General features: G+C 34.9%; 2 pseudogenes; one reads left to right on the top strand and one right to left on the bottom strand.

Moving 5' to 3' along the window:
* Window positions 1-1,681: 1,681 nt before the first annotated feature.
* On the top strand, window positions 1,682-2,060 carry LOC124520631 (60S ribosomal protein L35a-like; annotated as a pseudogene).
* Window positions 2,061-4,407: 2,347 nt separating this feature from the next.
* Window positions 4,408-23,093, bottom strand: LOC124521167 (ubiquitin-conjugating enzyme E2 E1-like; annotated as a pseudogene).
* Window positions 23,094-24,102: the final 1,009 nt, after the last annotated feature.

Here is a 24,102-nt window from a genome sequence, read left to right as displayed (position 1 = left end):
GAAATATGAAGATGCTTTTGATATGAATATTTTCATTAGTAAATTAAAAATAAATAAAATATATAGTTTCTGTGGAAAAAATACAAACTAATTCAGACTAAGGCAAATTTCTAGTTATCTCGAGGGCTCTGTGCAGGTATTTGAGTAGAGGTAGCTGTTTTTAATTGGAATAAACCATACTAAATAACCCCCTTATAATTGTTTATTCTTTTAATCACACATGGTGACTTTTCCAAAGCTAATTATTTTCCCTTATCCAGAATGAATTTTCTGTGGCATCTAGTAAATTCTGATCAGTTTGTCTTCTGAAATGTTGATGTGTATTTGATGTTAATTCAAAGCATTATTTGAATATTTCTTTATATTCATCTTTAAGGTTCAAAAGCTGCCACATACATCAAATATCCTTTGAACAAAGAATGATGTGATAATGAGGGGGAAATGTGCTTACCAATTGCATAGGATATAATAGCATTGGCTCCCTGACCTGCATCAAACAAAGAAACAAGACAAAAGAAAGAATGAAAAGAAACTGCCAGGCATTGGATCAAATGAATTGGTTTCCTCACTAAATAAACAATTTAGAGCTCCTCATCACTTCTCAGTGCATGTTCACATGTCATCCCTGGTAACAGCTCAAAGCTGATTTTGTGATGTCTCTGACTTGGTATCAGAGTTTCAGAAAATATCTTTTCTTCTTTTTTAAAGAACTTAGACTATGGATAAATAGCCTGTTAAACATAAACTATGCTGCAACTTTTTGTATTTGTACTGTAAAAGTTGTATCAGACCTACACATCTCATGTACATGTCCCCAGTGTGAAGTCTTCCAGGAGTACAGAACAAACCATTCCCTCAATTTCAGTGCCAGATTCAATGACAAAGTAGATCTTCTAATTATTCTGGAAGTTAGTTAAGCTATTTTCCTTTCAAGTCAGACACAGTGTACCAAGAAAATAGGATGGGGAAACAGATTGGTTGGAATTTGCATTCTTTTATATGTTTCATTCATGAATTTCTATTTGGTCTTATCCAAGTACCACCCCATTTTTCTGAATTTTGTTGGTACAAATTTGTTGGTACAAAATTACTTTTTAATCCAAATAGAATGGCCTCAGCTTCCATTCCTGGTCCTATCAAAAATCTCCTTCTCCCATTACATCACTTCTGATGATGCCTCAAAAGTTGGTTATGTTCTATGACTTCACACCCCTGATATTTTTAAAATTTTTTTTTATTTATTTTTGAGACAGAGCGAGACAGAGAATAAGCAGGGGAGGGGCAGAGAGAGAGACACAGAATCCGAAGCAGGCTCCAGGCTCTGAGCTGTCAACACAGAGCCTGACGCAGGGCTCGAACTCATGGACTGTGAGATCATGACCTGAGCTGAAGTCCTATGCTTAACCACCTGAGCCACCCAGGCGCCCCTTCACACCCCTGATATTTGTTTTCAGACCCAGTTTCAGCTGTCACCTCCTAGAGCTGTCCTCTTTTGTCCATGTGTATGCTTTATTTCAGCTTCAATTTCTCAAAAAATAGAGACAAAAACAAAAAAATGCAAGTCTATATCAGTAATACTTTGAAAGTTTGAGGATAACAGGAATGTGGTGGGAAAGCAAAGATTAAAACCCATCTCTTTCCGCCATCTTGGAACCTGCCTGGTGGGAACAAGACTCCTGAAATGACAAATATGTCTGGAACGCTGTAGTCCAAAGTCATTTTTGCTGGCTGTAAGTGGGGTCTCTGGAACCAGAGGGAGCACACAGCTCTTCTTAAAATTGAAGGCGTTTATGCTCGAGATGAAACTGAATTCTATCTAGGCAAAAGATGTGCTTATGTGTACAAAGCAAAGAACAACACAGTGACTCCTGGTGGCAAACCGAGTAAAACCAGAGTAATCTGAGGAAAAGTAACTCATGCTCATGGCAACAGTGGCATGGTTCATGCCAAATTCTGAGGCAACATTCCTGCTAAAGCCATTGGTCACAGAATCCGTGTGATGCTGTACCCCTCAAGGATTTAAACTAACTGAAAAGTAAATAAATAAAGGTGTAGATTTGAAAAAAAAAAAAAGATTAAAGCCCAAATCAGAACAAAAAACAAATTAAATACTAGTATTCTTCCAAGTTCCTGTTTCATCTTTCACCCTTGCCAATTGATAATTCTTATCATTCCTGATTATCCCCAAATCCAACCTTTCCAACATTATGTGGATATTTTCCCCCTCAATAGCCATTTCCAAATTCCTAAAAATATCTTTTCTGCAGAGTTTGGAGAACCCAATTTCTGCATTTTTTACTATGTTATATGAAGTGACGTAATTCTTAAATTGCTTTTCTGTTTTAATTTCAGTATACCTTCTTCCCCATCCAAATAAATAACAACAAATACAAACAAACAAGCAAGCAAGTAAAAGCCATTGTGTATGATACTTATAAGAAACACTGATAAGGTTTAAAATGGAGGGCCCTGGACATTTCTCAGACTTGTTTATTTGGAATTATTGAGCTATTGGCACTGTAACCTGTCTTTCAGTGAGTTGGCAAGGTGATGCACAAAACCACATTAAGGTTTGACAGCCACCTACATGAAAATAGAGCCTTTCTCTCTTGAGAATTACAACATCCTCCTTAGATCACTTACTCAAATATGAGATAGACTTATGTATTTTTATCTCTGGTTTCCACTCTTGTTTTCTTTTCTTTTTTTTTTTCTTTTTTTGGTTTCCACTCTTTTGAAACATAGAGTTTTAGAAAGTATGCTTCTTCTAATATTTCATTGAAAAATAATGACATTAGGGGCGCCTGGGTGGCGCAGTCGGTTAAGCGTCCGACTTCAGCCAGGTCACGATCTCGCGGTCCGTGAGTTCGAGCCCCGCGTCGGGCTCTGGGCTGATGGCTCGGAGCCTGGAGCCTGTTTCCGATTCTGTGTCTCCCTCTCTCTCTGCCCCTCCCCCGTTCATGCTCTGTCTCTCTCTGTCCCAAAAATAAATAAAAAACGTTGAAAAAAAAATTAAAAAAAAAAAGAAAAATAATGACATTAAATGATATAAAATGATTTAAATTACATTTATAGACATGAAATTTTACAATAAAAGTTGTTGATACAACAATGATGTGTTCATTATTTGTAACTTATAACATAGTATGTATCTTTCATTTATGCCAAAGCATTTAAAGTGTTTACTCTATGCAAATCATTGTACTAGACTCAGTGAGGATACAAAACTGCCTTCCTGAAACTTACAGTCCATGGAGGAAGTCCTGAGATCTGTACAAATTGGTATCAAGCCAAATACACCTTAATAATTATTATTGAAATTATTTATAAAGCGTACAAAGAGTAACTACAATAGTAACAATTTTATAAAGAGAAACTATAGCTTTAAATCACTTAATTATGCCTAAGTATTTTTAAGCAGTTGTTAAGCTGAGGGTGTTTGGATGTTTGTAGATGCTGATGAAAAACAAATGATAGAGGCAGGAAAAGAGTGTGTCTGTAGGACAGTTTGTTGGGAAACATCGTCAGAGGATTAAATGAGAATATATATTAAAGAGTTTAATAAATTAAGAGATTCATTTTGCTTGTTCTACTATTGTATACTAGCACACTAACAAATGCAGATGTAAGTAGTGCACAACATATAATCAATCCACTGAGCAACTCCTATTTTATACCTTACAATTAACAGCTTAATGTAGTTTACTACAGGTTTTCACAAGTGATTCAAACCTCTCACCTTGGCACAGTAAAGTAGACTGGCATATAAAATAAAATACATAACTACTCATTTCTTCTATGGTGTCTTATGGCCCTGTGTCCATTATATATATATATATGTATATATATATATATATATACACACACACATATATACATATACATATATATATGTATACGTGTATATATACACGTATACGTGTATATATATATATATGTATGTATACGTGTGTGTGTGTGTGTGTGTGTGTGTGTATATATATGGTGACAGTCTCTAAAAACTGTTAAATATCAATGTGCCCTCCCAAGAAGGAAAAATAAATTCCATTTTTTGAGCCAAAAAATATGTAGTCTTGGAAAGACTTTACATAAATGGCCATGTGTATAACCTGCACAAAATGAAGCTATTTTAAATTTACAGACTACAAGCAACTGAACCCAAATGCCTATTCTCTGTTCTACACTTCAGCTAATATTGCAGAAGTAATGACAGTTTTAAGAGTTGCTGTTATCAATTCTGTATAGTGTAGCAAGATACCTTAAGTTACAACAAAATCTTAGGAAATAAACTGAATAAAATCTGTTATAGAAATACCCTACTTTTTATCAACTCCCGCCCTCCCCCACCCCTTCAAAATCACAAGTAGCTCTCTCTGACAAACAACATAAGAATTGTGAAAACCCAATTTATGTAGCATATCTCTTGGTCCACTGTCTGGCCATTCTATCATTCTATCATGTTCTGCTCTGTTGGTCATATACTCAATGGCAACACTATGCACCAAAGGGTCAGCAGGATTACAGTCTGTTAAGAAGGGAGAAGATAGAAAGGGGAACTTTAGAAAAGGTTAGTGCTGCACTCCAATTATCTTCTTAATATGTCCAAGCAAATAACTCCTTGACTGTTAATATTACAGTGAGAGATTATCGTCCAAAATGTAACCTTTGGAGGTTGAAAGGGGTATTCTGGTATAAAAGTGGTATAAAGGAGTAGTATACCGCCCTCAAATACAGATCCTGGAGGCCCCAGCATGGTGGATCTCCATTCATAGATGTTACCACCTTTGGGACCAACACTACAGTTAGGTGGAGGTCCTTCTGAATCCTCTTTGCGTTAGTATTGAGTTTAGAATTCTTGCTCACACTAATTTTACTCTCCTTCTTCTTGGGGGCGTTTGTTTCTTTCTTGGTTTCTGGTTGGAGGACAAAGATGAGGAGGAGCTAGTGCTGTCCTTCCGAACGTCATCCAGCGAAGCGAACCCCACACCCCACCCAAGAAACAGCCCATCTCTTTGTGTCTGACTTTGTGCCACTGCCCTGGTGGGATGCTCCTGCTCCTGGGGCTGGGTTTGGCCTGTCCTTCTGTTGGTGGGAGAGGAGCAGAAGGCAAACTGAGTGATGTTTGAGTAAATATCACTGCATAATATTAAAGTAAGAAAATACTAGTTTAAATTACATGAGAGATAGTAAGGGGCTATCGCTAAATGAGTGAGTTTTGACTGTGGTTTGAGGATCAGGAAATCTATACAATAAATATTTTATTTAATAAATCAAATGCTAAAAATACAAAAATACTTACTATGAAAATTATTGAATTTTTTGCTAAGTTCCACAACTGCAAGTCTTTTGATAAAAAAAATTATACGTTAGGAAAAAATATATTTTAAGACATGGAAACCAGTAAATTATAAGTAAAATTATAATGTAATTTATAAACAAAATGTAAATTTCCAATAAAAATTATGCCAATTCTAAGTACTATCTTGAGATTTTCTTGTAAGAATAAATGTCTCAAAATGATAGTCATAAAAGATGAATATCTTCCAGTAAAGCTTTTTATTCAAGTTTTTTGAAAATGGTGGATGTATATAATTAGCTAAATTGATTTTATCACACTGGCAACTGTCATTGATAATACTGAAATTGTTTGCAATTATTTATGAATTGTAACTAACTATTATCAACTATAGGAAAAACTATAGACCCTAAAGTCTTTAGCACTTTAGTCCCTTTAGTCATTTATCACTGCATTATTTTTTGGATAAGTTCAGTGATGAATCTAGACTCACAGAGATGACAAACTGAGAATAAAAAAGACACCACCTAATTTCCCACATCTCAGAAAATCCCTAAAGAGCATCAGTAAAATTGAGTGTTTTCTAAGCACTGTCACCAAATGTAGAATTTAGGAAGATGGAACTGAGAACTGACAGTCAATTAGAAGCTCAAGGACACTATGAAATGATACATCTGCTGATTATGGGGGGGCTTAACACTAAGGTGGAGTGAGTGATTGATATCAAAGTGTGATGGAATGACAACTGTTAAATATTATCAAAGAAAGTGTCTCTTTTCAAAGAAGACTACACTGAAAAAAAAATCAGGCTTTAATTTTTGTCAGTACCTTTGGAAAAAAATACACTGGTAATTCTTTAAAGCATCGGGCTGTGTAGGACATGTATTAACTACATGATTGGGCAGAGAAGATAGAATTTGGTACATCCAATGATATCAGATCTATTTGCCCAAAGGAAATTTTACTCATAGTTTTTTTAAAGTATTATAAAAGCTTAAAATTGAGGTGAATATGGTGCTGTCTCACAAAAAAAAAAAAAAAAGAGAGGGAGAGAGAGAGTGAATGTTATGTTGGCTTATTTGAAGCTAGTAGAGGCTTTAGGGAAAAACAAAGTGCTGGTAATATTTTGACTATAATATCAGAGAAAACAATAGTAGTCTCAGATAAGTACAAGACATGTTTTTGGATGAGTGATTGAAACGGACTTAAAAAAAATAATGAAAGAGGGGCTCCTGTATGGCTCAGTCAGTTAAAAATCTGACTCTTAGTTTCTGCTCAGGTCATGATCTCTCAGGTCATGAGCTCAAGCTCACGTAGGGCTCTGCACTAACAGCTGCAGAACCTGCTTGGGATTCTCTCTCTTCCTCTCTCTCTATCCCTCCCCCACTCAGTCTCTATCTTTCTCTCTCAAAATAAATTAATATATTTAAAAAAAAATGAGGGGTGCCTGGGTGGCTCAGTCGATTGTCTGACTTTGACTCAGGTCATGATCCCACAGTTCGTGAGTTCAAGCCTCACATCAGGCTTGCTGCTGTCGACGTGGAGCCCACTTCAGAGCTTCTCTTCTCTGCCTCTCTTTCTCTCTCTCTCTGCCTCTACCCTGCTCACACTTTCTCTCTCAAAAATAAGCATTAAAAAAATAACGACATAATCAATATTGCCTCAGTGATGGTGTTTACTCTCTAAGCTATCATATTTTTTTTGTTTCTATCTAATATGTTCCATCTATAGTTACAGGTGATAATACATGAACTGTCACTTGAAGAAAAAGTGGGACAGTCAACATATGATAACATTGAATTTAGGGAATTCTAGGCAGAGGAAACAGCTTTTACAAAGACAAGGAGATACGGAATAAATGAGTATACTTGGAGTAGTTACAATATAGAATGAGAGAATCAGGGATCAAACTAAGGTCGAAATATAACCTAAGTAGTCTAGGAACTCATGATAGTGGATTTTGTTTTCATATATCAGATATAATACAATTTTCCTTAAATAGTATCAAGAAAAAATAAATTTTATGAGGTATTTAACTAATAATGATTTCAATATAGAAATATACTTCTAGAAGATTTGGATTGAAGAAACCCTGCAAATTAAAAGAGCAGTTAAAAAGAGATTATATCATCCATGTTATAGTTCAAGATATGCTAAGTGAACACTATTATACTATAAACAGGAAATAAGAATGCATTTATGAGACATTTGGGGTGACTCACTATCCACTTGGTGATATATTAAGGACAAAGAATTGTAATTAAAATAATTTTTCAAATGTGTATGATTTTTAAGTAATATGGCCGAAGAAAAAATATAAAATATAAAAATTTGGAAAAGGAGCAATGATTTCAGTATTGATAAGGCTTAAGTTGCCAATGGGATATCCAGTTGGAGATAATAAATAAATAAAATTTCATTGTGTCGTTAGTTTCGCCTTTCCCAGAAAATTCATGAGAAAAAAAGTTTTGATGGTCATTATTATATTTGTGTCTTTTGAAGTTTTTTGTTTTAGTTAACTTTTGTTGTGTAACAAACTATTCTAAAACTTTGTGGCTTAAAGAAATTTAAGTAGGTATTTAGCTCATGTGTATTTGTAGGTTAGCAAAACATCTAGGTGGTTCTTACTGGATCATTCTTACTAGTCTCAGCTGGTCTTGCTTCATGTATTTCAGTCAGCTGGTAGATTGGCCATGGCTGGCTCTTTAAAAAATGTCATTCACAAATGATACCTTGGAAAACTTGGGCTACAGCCCAATGGTCTCACCCTTCAGCCTGCTAGCTTAAGTTCATTTACATGGTTTTAGATTTTTAACAGAAGGAGTAGGAATGTACAAAGCCTAAGCCTAAGAAGAAGCATACTACCACTTCTACTGCATTTTGTCAAACAAGGCCAGCCAACATTCAGAAAGACATAAAGGGACTCCATTTCTTGGTGGTTGAAACTATTGCAAAGAGGGCAGGGAACAATATGGGAAAATATTGAATAAATGTTCATAGTAAAGTGCAAGTTCAGTAATCTTTAAAAAGAAAACAAGAAAAGGAACTTTTTATGTCATGTAGAAGGTTAAAACAATGAAGGAGGTTGATTGAAAATAGAAAAGGTCAGATGCGTAGTGGGAAGACGAGAGCTTTTTTAAAAAAATGCAAATAAAAATACTCTAGGTAATTTTGAAAATTCTTACTTTAATGTTTATTTTGTTTCCATTATCTATATGTTAGTGGTGAGAAAAGTAAAAATTTTGAAGAAAAATAGACATGACATGTGAACACACTCTATGTACTGGAACTCATTCTTGTGCAATGCCATGCTTCATATTGTCTCCTTTTTTCTTTCTTTCCTTTTTTTTCTATTTTAGTATTGTGATAAACTACTTCATTAAATTCTTGGCAGTTGTCTCATGAAATATCAGTTTTATTTCTGATTCATAACCTTCTTATTATATACCTTTTATCCATGACTTTAAAATGCCTAATTGAATAGATTTTATATTTCAGAGAATTTTTAGGTTTACAGAAAAAAAAATGAGTGAAAATAGAGATTTCTAATATACCCTCTCTCCTTCTGTACACAGTTGCCTTTATTATTAATGTCTTGCATTAGTGTGATATACTTCTCACAACTGATGAGCCAGTATTGATACCTTATTATGACTGAAGTCCACATTTTACATTAAGGTTAACTCCTTGTGTTGCATATTTATATATTTTTGACAGATGTGTAACATAAATCCACCATTACAGTATCTTCGAGAACGTTTCCACGGCCCTACAAATCCACTGTGCTCCACTTAGTCATCCTTCTGTCTCTCCTTCTGAACTCCTGGTCAGCTACTGATCCTTTCATTGTCTCGTTAGTTTCGCCTTTCCCAGAAAATCATATCGTTGGAATTATAGAGTACATAGCCTTTTCAAATTGGCCGCTTTTACTTAGCAATATGCGTTTAAGGATCCTCCATATGTCTTTGTGACTTGATAGCTCATTTCTTTTTAGTGCTGAATAATATGGCATTGTCTGAATGCATCACAGCTTATTTATCTATTCACCTACTGAAACACCTATTTGGTTGCTTCCAAATATTGGGAATTATGAATAAAGCTGCTACAAACGCTCACGTGAAGGTTTTTGTTTGGACAGACGTTTTCTGTTCATTTGGGTAAATATCATGGCTGGATCATAAAGGTGGTGTGTTTAGTTTGAAAGAAACTGCCAGGCTGTCTTTCACAGTGGCTTGTACCATTTTTCATTTCCTCCAGCAATAAACGAGAGTTCTTGTTGCTCCACACTCATAAGCATTTGGTGTTGTCAGTAGTTTGAAGTCTAGCTATTCTAATAGATGTGCTATAGCATTGGATTGTTAACATACAATTCCTTAATGGCATTAAACATGTTGTTTACATCTTTTCAAATGCTTATTTGCCATGTGTATATCTCTTTTTTGTAAGACATCTCTTCGGATCTTTCGCCTATTTATTACCTAAGCTGTTTGATTTCTTATTGCTGAGTTTTAACAGTTTTGGAAATTTTGAATATAAATCCTTTGCCAATTGTGTTTTCTAAATGTTTCTCCTCTTATGTGTTTTATCTCTTCATTCTCCTAACAGAACCTTTTACAAGACAGAAAATTTTAACTATAATGAAATCCAATTTATTAGTTTTGTGTTTCATGGGTTATGTTTTTAGTGTTTTATCTTGTCACTGCCAAACCAAGAATGTCTACCTTGTTTTTCTTGTGTTATATTCTAAGAGTTTTATATCTTTGTGTTTTATATTTCAGTCTATGATCCATTTTGAGTTAATTCTTGTGAAAGGTGTAAAGCCTGTGTTTACATTCATTGTGTTGCATGTGGATGTTCAGTTGTCCCAAAGCCATTTCTTAAAAAGACTACTTTCTTTTTCCCCCACTGAATTATTTTCCTCCATTGTCAAATATCAGTCGGCTGTATTTGTGTAGGTGTATTTCTGGACTCTCTATTCTGTTCCACTGATCATTTTTTCTGTATTTCACTAATACCACACTCTTGATTGCTGTAACTTGATAGGAGGTCTTGAAGCCAGGTAGTTTCAGTACTTCAGTACTCTCACTTTGTTCTTCTTTAATATTGTGCTGGCTATTCTGGATCTTATGCCATTTTATATAAACATTAGACTCTGTTGGTATTCAGAAAATAACTTTCTAGAAGTTTGATTGGGATGGTATTGAATCTGTATATCAAACTGGGAAGAACTAACATCTTGAAGATATCTATTTTTTCTATTCATAAATGTGAATATTTTTAATTATTATTTGCATTTACTTACATCTTTGATTCTTTCATCAGAGTTTTATAGTTTTCTTCATACAGATCTTGTACATGGTTTTTATTAGATTTATATTTGTATTTCAGGTATTTTATGTGTATGTAAACGGTATTGTGTTTTTAATTTTTTTGTTTAAAAATTTTTTTTCAACATTTATTTATTTTTGGGACAGAGAGAGACAGAGCATGAACGGGGGAGGGGCAGAGAGAGAGGGAGACACAGAATCGGAAACAGGCTCCAGGCTCTGAGCTGTCAGCACAGAGCCTGACGCGGGGCTCGAACTCACGGACCGCAAGATCGTGACCTGGCTGAAGTCGGACGCTTAACCGACTGCACCACCCAGGCGCCCCTGTTTTTAATTTTTTAATTCTAATTGTTCATTACTGGTATATAGGAAAGCAGTTGACTATTTTGTATTGACCTTGTATCCTTCAGCCTTTCTATAATGGCTTTATTTGTTTCAGAAGTTTTTGGTTGTTGTTGTTGATATTGATTCTTAATGATTTACTTAATAAGGTGTATTCCTTAATAATTAGGTCATTTCCAAAAGAAAAAAAGCATTTTTTAACCAATCTGTATAGATTTGTATATTTTTCTTGCTCTATTGTACTAAGACTTCTATGATGTTGAATAGGAGTGCTCAAAGAGGAGAGGATGGGGGGCATCCTTGTCTTGCAGCTGATCTTAGGGGAAAGAATCTAGATTCTCACTTTTATTTATAAAAGTCAGTTTATTCTGTATAGTTAAGACTCTGTTTCTTGGTTTACTTTCTCCCTTCTCTTTTCCCTTTTGCTCATTTGTTTTGTTTCTTAAGTTGCACATATGAGTGAAAGCATATGGTATTTGTCTTTCTCTCACTGACTTATGTCATTTAGCATAATACTCTCTAGTTCCATCCATGTTGTTGCAAATGGTAAGATTTCATTCTTTTTATGGTTGAGTAATATTCCATTGTGTGTGTGTGTGTACCTTTTTCCGTTCATTAGTTGGTAAACACTTGGTCTCTTTCAATAATTTGGCTATTGTAGATAATGTTGCTATAAACTTCGAGGCACATGTAGCCCTTTGAATTAGTATTTCTGTATTCATAGACTAAATACCTAATAATACAGTTTCTGGATCATAGGATAGTTCTATTTTTATCTTTTTTGAGTATCCTCCTACTGTTTTCCAGAGTGTCTGCACCAGTTTGCATTCTCACCAACTGTGCAAAGAGGGTTCCCAGTACCTGTTGTTTATTGTGTTGATTTTAGCCATTCTGAAAGATTTGAGATGATATGATATTGTAGTGTTGATTTGTATTTTCCTGATGATCAGTGATGTTGAGCATCTTTTCATGTGTTTGTTGACTATCCATATATCTTCTTTGGAAAAATATCTATTTATGTCTTCTGCTCATTTTTAATCAAGTTATTCAGTTTTTGGCTGTTGCATTTGATAAGTTATTTATACATTTTGTATACTATTCTTGATAATGTCCCAATAGATTATTTTTGCTTTGCTTTTCCTTGCCTCAGGAGCTGTATCTCGTAAGAAGTCGCTATAACTAAGGTCAAAGAGGTTACTGTCTGTGTTCTCCTGTAGGATTTTGATGGTTTCCTGACTCACATTTTGGTCTTTCATTCATGTTCAATTTTTTTGTGTGTGTATGGTGTAAGAAAGTGGTCCAGTTTCATCCCTTTGCATGCTGCCATTCAGTTTTTCCAACACCATTTGTTGAAGAGGCTGTCTTCTTCCCATTGTATGTTCTTCCTGTATTGTCAAAGATTAATTGGCCATGTAGTTATGGGTACATTTCTGGTTTTTCTATTCTGTTCCGTTGACCTATGTGTCTACTTTTGTGCCAGTACCATATTGTTCTGATCAGCACAGCTTTGTAATATACCTGAAATCTGGAATTGTGATGCCTCCAGCTTTGCTTTGCTTTTTCCAGCCTGCTTTGGCTTTTTTGGGACTTTTATTATTCCATGTAAATTTTGGGACTGTTTATCCTAGCTCTGTGGAAAATGCTGTTGGCATTTTGATAGGACTTGCATTAAATGTGTAGATTGCTTTGGGCAGTATAGGCATTTTAACAGTGTTTGCTCATCCAACCCATGAGCGTGGAATATCCATTTCTTTGTGTCTTCTTCAATTTCTGTCATCGAAGTTTTTATAGTTCTCAGAGTACAGGTCTTTCACCTCTTTGGTTAGGTTTATTCTAGGTATCTTATTGATTTTGGTGCAATTTTAAATTATATTCAAGTTGAAGAAGTTCCCTTCTTTCTTATTTTGCTAAGTGTTTTTATCATAAAAGTGTGTTGGATGCTGTCAAAGTTTTTCTGACTCTTTTGATATAATCATACAAAAATTTGTCTCTAGTCTGTTGATGTGATTTTGTTCACATTTTTTCATATGGTAAGAGCCCTTAAGATGAGCTCTATGCTCTTAACAAAATTTGAAGTGTACAATCTAGAATTGTAGCTATAGACACTATGTTGTAACATAGGTGTCCATAACTTGTTCATATTATATATAATAGTATAAAATGTTATTCTACATTCCTTTACAGACTGACTGAATAATGAGCACTAAGAAATTAGAGAGGTTAAGAAATTTAAGGGATCTAACTTAGGGGCAATTATAGCTTTGTCCCTAAGCTGCAGTGATTATTATGAAGAAAAGGTGATATAGAATGTTTTGGGACCTATTTTGGAGTTAGTATTGACAGGGATTACTGATTAATTTTATATGGATTTTAAGGGAAAAGGGAAAATAAGAAAGATTTTTATAAATATTTTTGTCTGAAAAAAGTAAAGGTTTTTGTCTGAGCAATCAATGCCATCATGTGAAATGGAGATTTGACAAGGATCAATTTTGGAGAAAAGAGTGTAATTAATAGACCTGTTTATGGCATATATTGCCATTTATAGCCATGAGACACCGAAGGAGTGAGTGAAGGTAGAGATGGTAATAGCATCTAGCATTGATTCTTAGATCTTATCTCATCTGGACAGTAAATAGAAGAGTGAGAGCAAGAAAAGGAGATTGGAAGAAGCAAGAAAATTATGATTGGAGAGAAGTCATGAGGAAAATAAAAATTCTTCAAGGAATTGAGTTTAGTTATTTATGTTAAATATTATTAGAAATTTGAGTTTCATACATTAAGTTTTATTATATTATGAAAAAAGTGGCATATTATGTTTGTATTTTTCCTTGTATTATACTCACTGCTAGCCTAGTAATAACAATAAAACAGGAGCACTGAATATGTTGGATGAATAATAAAATACATAATAAACAATAATAATTATAATAATAATAAAATATTGGCATTACATATTGTTTTGGATTGAATTGTATCCCATCAAAAATTCATATGTATAGAAGCTCTAAACCCCAGTACCTCAGAATGCAACCATATTTGCAGACGAGGTCTTTAAAGAGGTCAGTAAGTTAAAATAAAGCCATTAGAGCATTTCTAGAATCCAATACAACTGGTGTTCTTGTAAGAAGGTGAGACAACAGGACTGTATGTACACAGAGGATTGACCATGTGAAAAGGCAGCAAGGGGGCAGCCACCTACAAGCCTAGGAGAGAGGATTCAGAAGAAACCAAATTTTCTTGCATGTTGATCTTAGATTTCCAGGCTCCAGAAATGTGAGAACATAGATTTCTGTGATTTAAGCTTGAGAGTCTATTGCATTTTGCTGTGGCAGCTCTAGTAAACTGACACACGTAGATTTATTGACTTTAATGTAAATATCTCTATAATTATTTATTAATTATATTATTTCTGTCGCTAAGTAGTTGTGGCAAGTTAAACCATTAACCTCTCTGGGGCACAGTATAATAAAGAGCTTAGAAGACACAGAAGTGTACAGGGTCATATAACTGAGTTATACAGAGAGCAAAGAAAGTAACGTTAGAAAATTCCTAAGTCATGTGCAAAGTCCTTGACAATTAAGGACTTGGTCATCAAAATTGTGAAAAGGAGAAAATCAATAGGAATGATGGTATCATAAGTTCTTCAAAAGAGATTCAGTATCAATAGGGTGAATGAAAGAGGTCCTTGAGAAGTTTATTATAACTTCAAAGATTTGGAGTAAAATTAAATGTTTTATGGTCAGACTCTGAAAATTCGATTTGAAATGAAGGAAGATATATCTTACTGGTGTTAGGAAACTTCCAAATAAATTTACAGTTGATTTACCATTTGTTCATTTTAATAATTAGCATACTTTATATAACTTAAAATGCATTATACATAAAGTAAAATAGTTGTTTATATAGTTTTTATTTTTCTAGATAAACCTCCATTGACATTTGCATTATAAAATATGTATTTGTTTTATGAACAAACTCATCCCAAATCACCTTTTCAAAGTTATAATTAGATTACATAACAAAATGTCCTCTACATCTGTTAATCTCCCTTACTTAAGCTTCTCTCAAGATATATGCAAAATATTTTTTCCATGCAATAGCTGGAAATGCAGATCGATTTAGAATATTACCAAAAGAAATTGATAAGAAAATTATTATCTTAACTAATTATTATAATTTCACGTATGTGTTTAAGATGCTCATATCGGGTTTGTAAACTCTTTAAATAATATGTATTTTATTATAATGAATATTATTATGCCAACTATTTTGAAAATCATAGAGACTAGTTTGATATAGTACTAGAAAACCATTTGTTATATTTCTTATTACTATATCGGATACTATTTTCAGGTAAGTATTTTATGAAGTTTTTGTGTATTACATAGTGTGATCCACACTATGCCAATTTCCATAATCTAATTAATTATTTTCCTGTTTACAAATACTGATTTGAGAGCTGATTTCTCTCTGCATTATAAGTAACTGCTCTAAAGAAAATAAAAAACACAAATTTCATATAAATCAATTAAATTTAAATTATATTTTTAAAATATGTCAAGATAAAAGAATCAAGCTACCAAATATAGAACTTTTAAAAATCTAAGAGATACTTTTCCTTCTCTTATAATTACTTTTATCATCTATGCCATTTTTTCTTAATTAAAGAAATGTTTCATGTTTATATTTTGAGAGAAAGAGAGCTCAAGCAGGGGAGGGCAGACAGAGTGAGAGAAAATACCAAGCAGGCTCCACACTGTCAGTGCAGAGCCCAACACTGGGCTTGAACCTAGGAACTATGAAATCATGGTCTGAGCTGAAATCAAGAGTCGACACCCAACTGATTGAACCACCCAAGTGCCCCCATCCATGTCATTTTTGATGAAACTAAAAAATATAGATTACAAGAGACATCATTATTTTCTGTAACATGTAGAAAAAAATATTATAAAAAGCACCCAATGAAATTGTGACAAAGCTCCAATTATAAAAAGTGTTTTTGTTTTGTAAATATTAAAATGTGAGCGACTCCCAAACTCAATAAGTGTGTTATAATTTTATTCTGTTTGGTATAATAACAAATAATAATATTAGAAGATATATATCCAGAACTTTAGAGAAATATTTACTTAATTTCTCCAAGGGTATGCTATAATAATGTTCATGAAGTGATATAAACATCTGGACATTTACAAAAATGAAAATTATTTTAAAATCATTTGGATTTGGATAATATTCTGGTATCTGCTTGTTAACAGTCTTCATCTCTCATGGATAAATTTTGTATTTAATATATGCTTCGTATTTCATTTAGGGCTTAAAGAATGTAGAATTAGCTGCTGAATAGTAATTACCTGCATTTAGCATATACACAAATGGAAAACTTAATATCCTCAGCCTGATGTTTGATTTGACTGGATTTAACACCTGATTTTTCCATTTTGTTATACTCTGTTGAGAAAATGACACCAACTCGTTTTCTCCTCTCCTACTCACTTCCAATTTAATGAAGTAAAATATTTTTCAAAAAAAAACAGAACATCCTTGAATAATGATACTTTTTAATTTTAATTACTATAGGCATGGAATCCCTTTGAAGTTGACAGCAAAAGATTGTATTTCTGATGTTCTTTTTAGTTTGGCAATTACTGTATTATTGAATAAATCTAGTTATACTGTTTGCTGAGAGAAAATGGAACTATAATGAGGAAATGGAACAAAAATAGTATTTGATCATCCATCTGCATGTCAGCAGGCACTCTCGTACTGAAGACCCTTCCTTAACATCTATATTGCAGCTAATATCTATTATAGAGATAAAAATACACAAAAGTTTACACCTCAGCCAGTTCTAGGAAAAAGATAAACAAGTGTTTGCTGCATGCCAACTTGTTTTTACATTCCTTGCTAAATCTATCATTTAGTAAGGTGACCCAATTAATGTTCCTGAATTAACTGTCTAAATAAACACATTTTTTTTCCTCCTAGAGGGAGAGTGAAGAAAAGCAAAGCAGATGAAATGTAAATTTTCCTTAGAGTTTTTTCCCCAAATTACAAGACTCCAAATGTATGAAAATCCCCTGAATTTATCCAATGGCTTAGAATCCTGCTGTACTAGGTTTAAATAACTTACTTTTATATATTTCCAGCTATCCATCAAAAAAACATGTGCACCAAGAGAATTGTAATCACATTATTTGTTTCCTTTGGAGTCTTAGAGAATTCACTATTAACTGTTGGTATTCAGTTCCCTAGAAACAATTAGGTCTGCTATAGCATAATGCAGATAAATCAATAGATGATAGATAAATAGATGATAGATATAATAGAGATTATAGATAGATAGATAGATGATAGATAGACAAAATAACTAACTTTAATGGGTGAAATGACAAATTAGATTATGTTAAAATTAAGAAAGAAAGAAAGAAAGATAGATAGATAGATAGATAGATGATAGATAGATAGGCAGATAGATAGATACATAGACACATATATACATAGATACATAGATGGACACAATTAAACATGGACACATAGATAGTGAAAGGTATCTATTCAAAGCACCCCCTCCACCCTCACCAATCAAGTTTACAGACAAAATTCACAGATATCTGCACTTGGCCCTAAGTCGTTGCTTTTCTAGGTCACAGGGCCCTACATTCTCAAAAATAGACCCCAACTACTAAACATATTTTCTAGCCTGACCACAGGCCCTATCCCAGATGAGCCGTGGACAGAGCCCTTTGAGACACCTGCCACCTCCTCCCCTACCCGGCCAAGTATCCACCTGCTCCCCACACCTTCTATGGGCACAGCAGTGCTCTCACATCCTTAAAAAAGCTAAAAGGAGCGGGGAAGGAAAAAAAAAAAAGAGGTTAGAGTGGGAGAGAGCCAAAGCATAAGAGACTGTTAAAAACTGAGAACAGAGGGTTGATGGGGGGTGGGAGGGAGGGGAGGGTGGGTGATGGGTATTGAGGAGGGCACCTTTTGGGATGAGCACTGGGTGTTGTATGGAAACCAGTTTGTCAATAAATTTCATATATATATATATATATATATATATAAAGCTAAAAGGAAAACAAAGAAACAAACAAAAACTTGGCTGGCTATCCTCTCTCTTGAAGTCTGGCCTCTCTCTTCCCTTGGAGAGTGAAAAACTCTGTCCTACTTGTCGTTCTCTTCTTCTTCTTCTTCTTCTTCTTCTTCTTTTAAATATGAAATTTATTGCCAAATTGGTTTCCATACAACAGCCAGTGCACACCCCAACAGGTGCCCTCCTCAATGCCTATCATCTACCCACCCCTCCCTCCCACCCCCCATCAACCCTCAGTTTATTCTCAGTTTTTAAGAGTCTCTTATGGTTTGGCTCTCTCCCTCTCTAACTTTTTTTTTCCTTCCCCTCTCCTATGGTCTTCTGTTAAGTTTCTCAGGATCCACATAAGAGTGAAAACATATGGTATTTGTCTTTCTCTGTATGACTTATTTCACTTAGCATCACACTCTCCAGTTCCATCCACGTTGCTACAAAAGGCCAGATTTCATTCTTTCTCATTGCCATGTAGTATTCCATTGTGTATATAAACCACAATGTCTTTATCCATTCATCAGTTGATGGACATTTACGCTCTTTCCATAATTTGGCTATTGTTGTAAGTGCTGCTATAAACATTGGGGTACAAGTGCCCCTATGCATCAGTACTCCTGTATCCCTTGGGTAAATTCCTAGTAGTGCTATTGCTGGGTCATAGGGTAGGTCTACTTTTAATTTTTTGAGGAACCTCCACACTGTTTTCCAGAGTGGCTGCACCAGTTTGCACTCCCACCAGCAGTGCAAGAGGTTCCCATTTCTCCACATCCTCGCCAGCACCTATAGTCTCCTGTTTTGTTCATTTTAGCCACTCTGACTGGCGTGAGTGTGGTTTTGATTTGTATTTCCCTGATGAGGAGCGACGTTGAGCATCTTTTCATGTGCCTGTTGGCCATCTGGATGTCTTCTTTAGAGAAGTGTTTATTCATGTTTTCTGCCCATTTCTTCACTGGATTATTTGTTTTTTGGGTGTGGAATTTGATGAGTTCTTTATAGATTTTGGATGTTAGCCCTTTGTCTGATATGTCATTTGCAAATATCTTTTCCCATTCCATCGGTTGCCTTTTAGTTTTGTTGATTGTTTCCTTTGCAGTGCAAAAGCTTTTTATCTTCATGAGGTCCCAATAGTTCATTTTTGCTTTTAATTCCCTTGCCTTTGGAGATGTGTCAAGTAAGAAATTGCTGCGTCTGAGGTCAGAGAGGTTTTTTCCTGCTTTCTCCTCTAGGGTTTTGATGGTTCCCTGTCTCAATTTCAGGTCCTTTATCCTGTTGTTCTCTTCTTTGTGCAGTTTTTTGCCACTCGTGTCACCAGCCACCTTAAAAGACAAATAAGCAAGTACAAAAACTATCATTAAACTATCATAAAACTCTCATGAAATATTCAAGCAGTTAGCATAGATCCTAAGTCCACTCTATTAAACAGTGTATTGGAACAGGAAGTAAAAGGAGCTTAGAGTTTACCAGTCGCCCTGAAGTAGGTAATGATCAAAGGCCATTCTTACCACATACCACAGCCAAATAATTATTTTTTTTATTGTTGCTAGATAAGAAGTTTAAAACAAAGTGTTTAATATAAAAGTGTAAGATTTACCCATTTTAATCATGTTTCTGCCTCATTCATTTCATCAATGTATAATATTTTACTTTGTGAATAAATCTAATTTTATGTTTCAATTTTTCTTAAAAAGTATAATATAAAAAGTGTTTAATATAAAAAATTCTATAACCTTCAGTTAAGTTGCTGACATAAATAAATACCTGTGAGAAAAACTGAAATGTGGTTTTAATGGTTAAAGGTCTTGGGGCCTGGGTGGCTCAGTCAGTTAAGTGTCCGACTTCAGATCGAGTTGTGATCTTGCAGTTTGTGAGTTCAGTTTGAGCCCCGTGTCCAGCTCTGTGCTGACAGCTCAGATCCTGGAGCCTGCTTTTGATTCTGTGACTCCCTCTCTCTCTGCCCCTCCCATGCTCATGCTCTGTCTCCCTCTGTCTCTCAATAATGAATAAACTTAAAAAAAATTCTTTAAAGATCTTAAGAAAAGAATGTTAGCTACTAGGAAACGTTTTCCCAATAAATCTATCACTTGAGGAGAGCAAATCTTGATCTTAACTGCATAGCAGTTCCTAAAACTATGACAAAGAAACATTGACAGGAAATATATCTCAAGTGTGTAACAATTAGCACACCTTTCTCTCTTATAAAAATGGTATAACATATTTTTCTCCAGTTTCCTGGACAGGAATAAGCTCACTGGTTACTTATTTAAACACACATACACACATAGACACAACACAAATGCCACCTTTATTTGCCATTTTACTATAATAGCTAGGTATATTTATTTCCTACAAAAGGAAAAGTTTTGCTAACAATAATAAATACATGTATGCATAGTATTTTATGACATATATTATATACCATATATATATCTATCTAGATATAGATATAGATATAGAATAGAATATCTCTGGGGAAGCCACTAAACATAACAGATGGTCCAAGAATTTGCCTTAGACAAATTCTTCCTTAGACAGGAAAGATATTTCTTTAATTTTTGTAACAGTACAAATGGAGAAAAATTCTATGCAGATGGGTTAAATTATTAGTTGGAAAAAAGGATATTTCATGGAGTTTCTCACAGGTTTTTGTCAGTTCATGATTCTTGCTGTCCAGTCCCATCTGATTCTTCATAGTCAGTTTCCGTAGGATGGATTTTGTGGGAGGTAAACAGCAGCATGTGCTACTTTGACATTAATAAAGTGTCACATTAATGAAAACATAGTGTTTTCCAAGCAAGTCCAGTTGTTCTGGAAGGCAATATTCCGTTTTATGATTAAGAATCACTGTGTATCCACCAACATATCTAAATTATAAGTATTGGAAACACCAAGCATATGCAAGAATGTGGAGTAACTAACTCGTATCTATCACTAGTGGTTATGTAAAATGCTACAACCTTTTCAGAAAAGATAAGGACATTTTTTATAAAGTTAAAAATACACTTACCACACCACAGAACGATTATACTCCTGGTTATGTATTCAACTATAATGAAAACATATGTCCATGTAAGAGCTTGTATATACAGAATGTTCATGGAAAATCTGTTCATCATAGCCAAACCTGGACATGACACAATAAATTGTAAAGTGGACTAATCATATTTATGAACAGGACTGCTACTCAACATAAAAAGGATTGAGCTACTGGTATATACAATATGGATGATTTTTATTTCTCTTCCTTTGTGGAAAAAAAATCTGTACACAAAACAACAATATCCTGCTGGCCTCAGCATGACCAGGTTGTGGTTGTTGAATGAGAAATATCACAAAGGAGGGGTGCATAGGTGGTTCATTCGGTTAAGGATCAGAGTCCTGGTTTTGGCTCAGGTCATGATCTCATAGTTTCATAAGTTTGAGTCCCACATGGGTCTCTGGTAGTGTGGAGCCTGCTCAGGATTCTCTCTCTCTCTCTCTCTCTCTCTCTCTCCCTGTCTGCCTCTAATTCTCCCCCACTCATGCTATCTCTGTCTCTCTCAAATAAATAAAACTTAAAAAGAAGAAGAAAAGTATCACAAGGGAAAACTTTGGAGTCTTGTAATATAGTATGTTTCAATAGGGATGTAGGCTATGTGGGTGAATTTGCTTTTCAAACCTAACAAATTCTATGAGTAGAATTTATGCTTCCCACTATATATGCATTTTTCTTAAAATAAATAACTGTAAACAAAAATTATCCAGGCTAATGCAGGTTTTCTCCCCACTCTTCTATCCAGGCTAATGCAGGTTTTCTCCCCACTCTTCTCAGTAGTTTAAGTAAAGGAGCATTAAAAGCAAAAACTGAAGTTAATTCAGAATTAGAGTTTGTCAAAGAGAACAAGAGAAGGAAGTTGAAATTATAAGAAAGGGCATGATTAAAACAAAAGACTATAGGGGTTGACTGTAGAGGGAAGGAACTAAACATTGGAAGGAAATCAATAGGCAAATATAGAAGGGTCAAGTCTGGTAAGAGCAAAGATTTAGAGGGAGTAGGCGAGCAAAATGCTGGAATTATAGGAAGCTGTAGTCAGAGTTAAAGTTCAAACTTAAGATTTCATATGGTTCAAGTGTATAAGTTTGATAAGGTCCAGGATCTTGAGTAGGTCCCTGCACTGGACCGACATACCATGTTATATTAGTTTCCTCAGGCTGCTGAAAAACAAATATCCCAAACTGAGTGGCTGACAAGAGTAGAAATTTATTATCACTAGTTTTTGGAGGATAGAAGTTCAAAATCAAGGTATCAGCAGGGCATTGCTCCCCTGAAGGCACTAGGGATGGATTTCTATCAGGCCTTCTAGCCTCTGGTAGGCTCAGGTATCTTTAGCTTGGGGATGGTATTGTCTCTGTGTCTTCACATTGTCTTCCTTCTGTGCCTGTCTCTCTCTTCACTTGACATTCTCCCAAAGTACATATTTCTGTGTCCAAGTTTCTCATTTTTATAGGGACACAGTCACATTGGATTAGGGCACAAACTAACAACTTCATCTTGTCTAGTTACAACTGCTATGACTCTGTTTCCAAATAAGATCACATTCAGAAGTTTGAGAGTTAGGATTTTAACATATAAATGGGGGTAGGCATGATTTAACATGAAACACAGGCTTAGGAAACTGGAATAGTAAAGGAAACCAGAATTTAGTGATGGATATTGAGACTGATAAAGTAGGGATAATAAGGTTAAACAACATGAGCTGGAGGGGAAAGTAGCAGTCTGGATATTGCCTGGGGGACACAGCAGATTGCCACTGAGGAGTCGATATGTGGATGGAAGAGTTATGCTTTTTGTGAGGGAAGATCATGTTGACCTTCTGTGCTGGCTTGGAGACCTTATGTGCAGGATACGAGAAGAATCAAATGGTTGTGAAGGTGGCACAATGAGGAGGCTGAGTGGAACAAGGTCAGAGGGAGCAGCCCTGAAATGGGATACAGGTGTGAGTGCTCCTGGCAATGAGGTGGGGTTAGTCCCTCCCTCTGAACTGGACACCTCCTCACTCATTGCCCTTACCACATTTACTTAAAAATGATATTACATTTTATGTTCTTTGGCGCTTAGGAGGAAAAAGACCAGCTTCTTTTCCCTAAAGGTTTTACAATAGCTATTTTCTTCTGTTTAAAACATGATATTTGCATGGATGGGTCGTTAATATCATCCATTTTGTAGCTTAAATGTCACGAGCTGAGAGAAGCCTTCCCGACCTTTGACTCACAAATGGCTATATGGTGAATATCTATCACATCTTATCATATTGTAACTATTTGCATAGAAATCATCACTCTCTGACAAATTTCTAATTTATTTCACCTTTATCTATCTTTTACACCACATTGTAATGGAATGAGAGGGAAAAAAAACCCTTAATTCTCTTGATCACTTCTGTTTTCCCATCAACGGAGCAGAGATTGGCACAAAGAAGGTCTTGAGAAATATTTTTTGAATGAAACATGATGTCTGTTTGGTTTATCATTATGTTCCTAGCACATAGCACAGAACTTGCCATATAGTAAGTGCTTCATAAATCATTCTGAATGCATTAATTAATAAATAGATGAGTGACCAAATATATTAACCTGTCAACAATTACCAGAGATGACAATACATTGGGAGATATGATAAAATTTTGCAGCTGAAGGTTTTTAGAATGAATTACTTCCACCAAAATGCTGGGAGATGTAGCAAGTGTGGTGGGGTAGGCAGCAGGCCCAAGAGATATTCAATCCTCATCCTCAGAACTAGTGAATATGTTATACTCAAGTTCAGAAGGACTTTGCAAATGTGATTAAATTAAGGACCTTGCAATGGGAAGAATATTTCAAGGAAATCTGTGGTGGGCCCAATGCCACCACAAAGGTTATATTAGAAGGAAAGCAGAGCAATGGGTGTTAGAGAGAACGTGATGTAGTGACAGAAGAAAGGGAAGCAAGTCAGGAAGGAATTTTGAAATTCCTCATTGCTCACTCAAGATGGAGGAAGGGGCTGCAAACCAAAATTACAGGAAGCCTCTGAT

This window comes from Lynx rufus, unplaced genomic scaffold (assembly GCF_022079265.1).
Source record: "Lynx rufus isolate CCGP_SWC_20201006 ecotype Redwood Valley unplaced genomic scaffold, mLynRuf1.p SCAF_3, whole genome shotgun sequence".
NCBI classification, from domain to species: Eukaryota; Metazoa; Chordata; class Mammalia; order Carnivora; family Felidae; genus Lynx; species Lynx rufus.
This window is presented reverse-complemented; position numbering and strand designations above follow the sequence as displayed.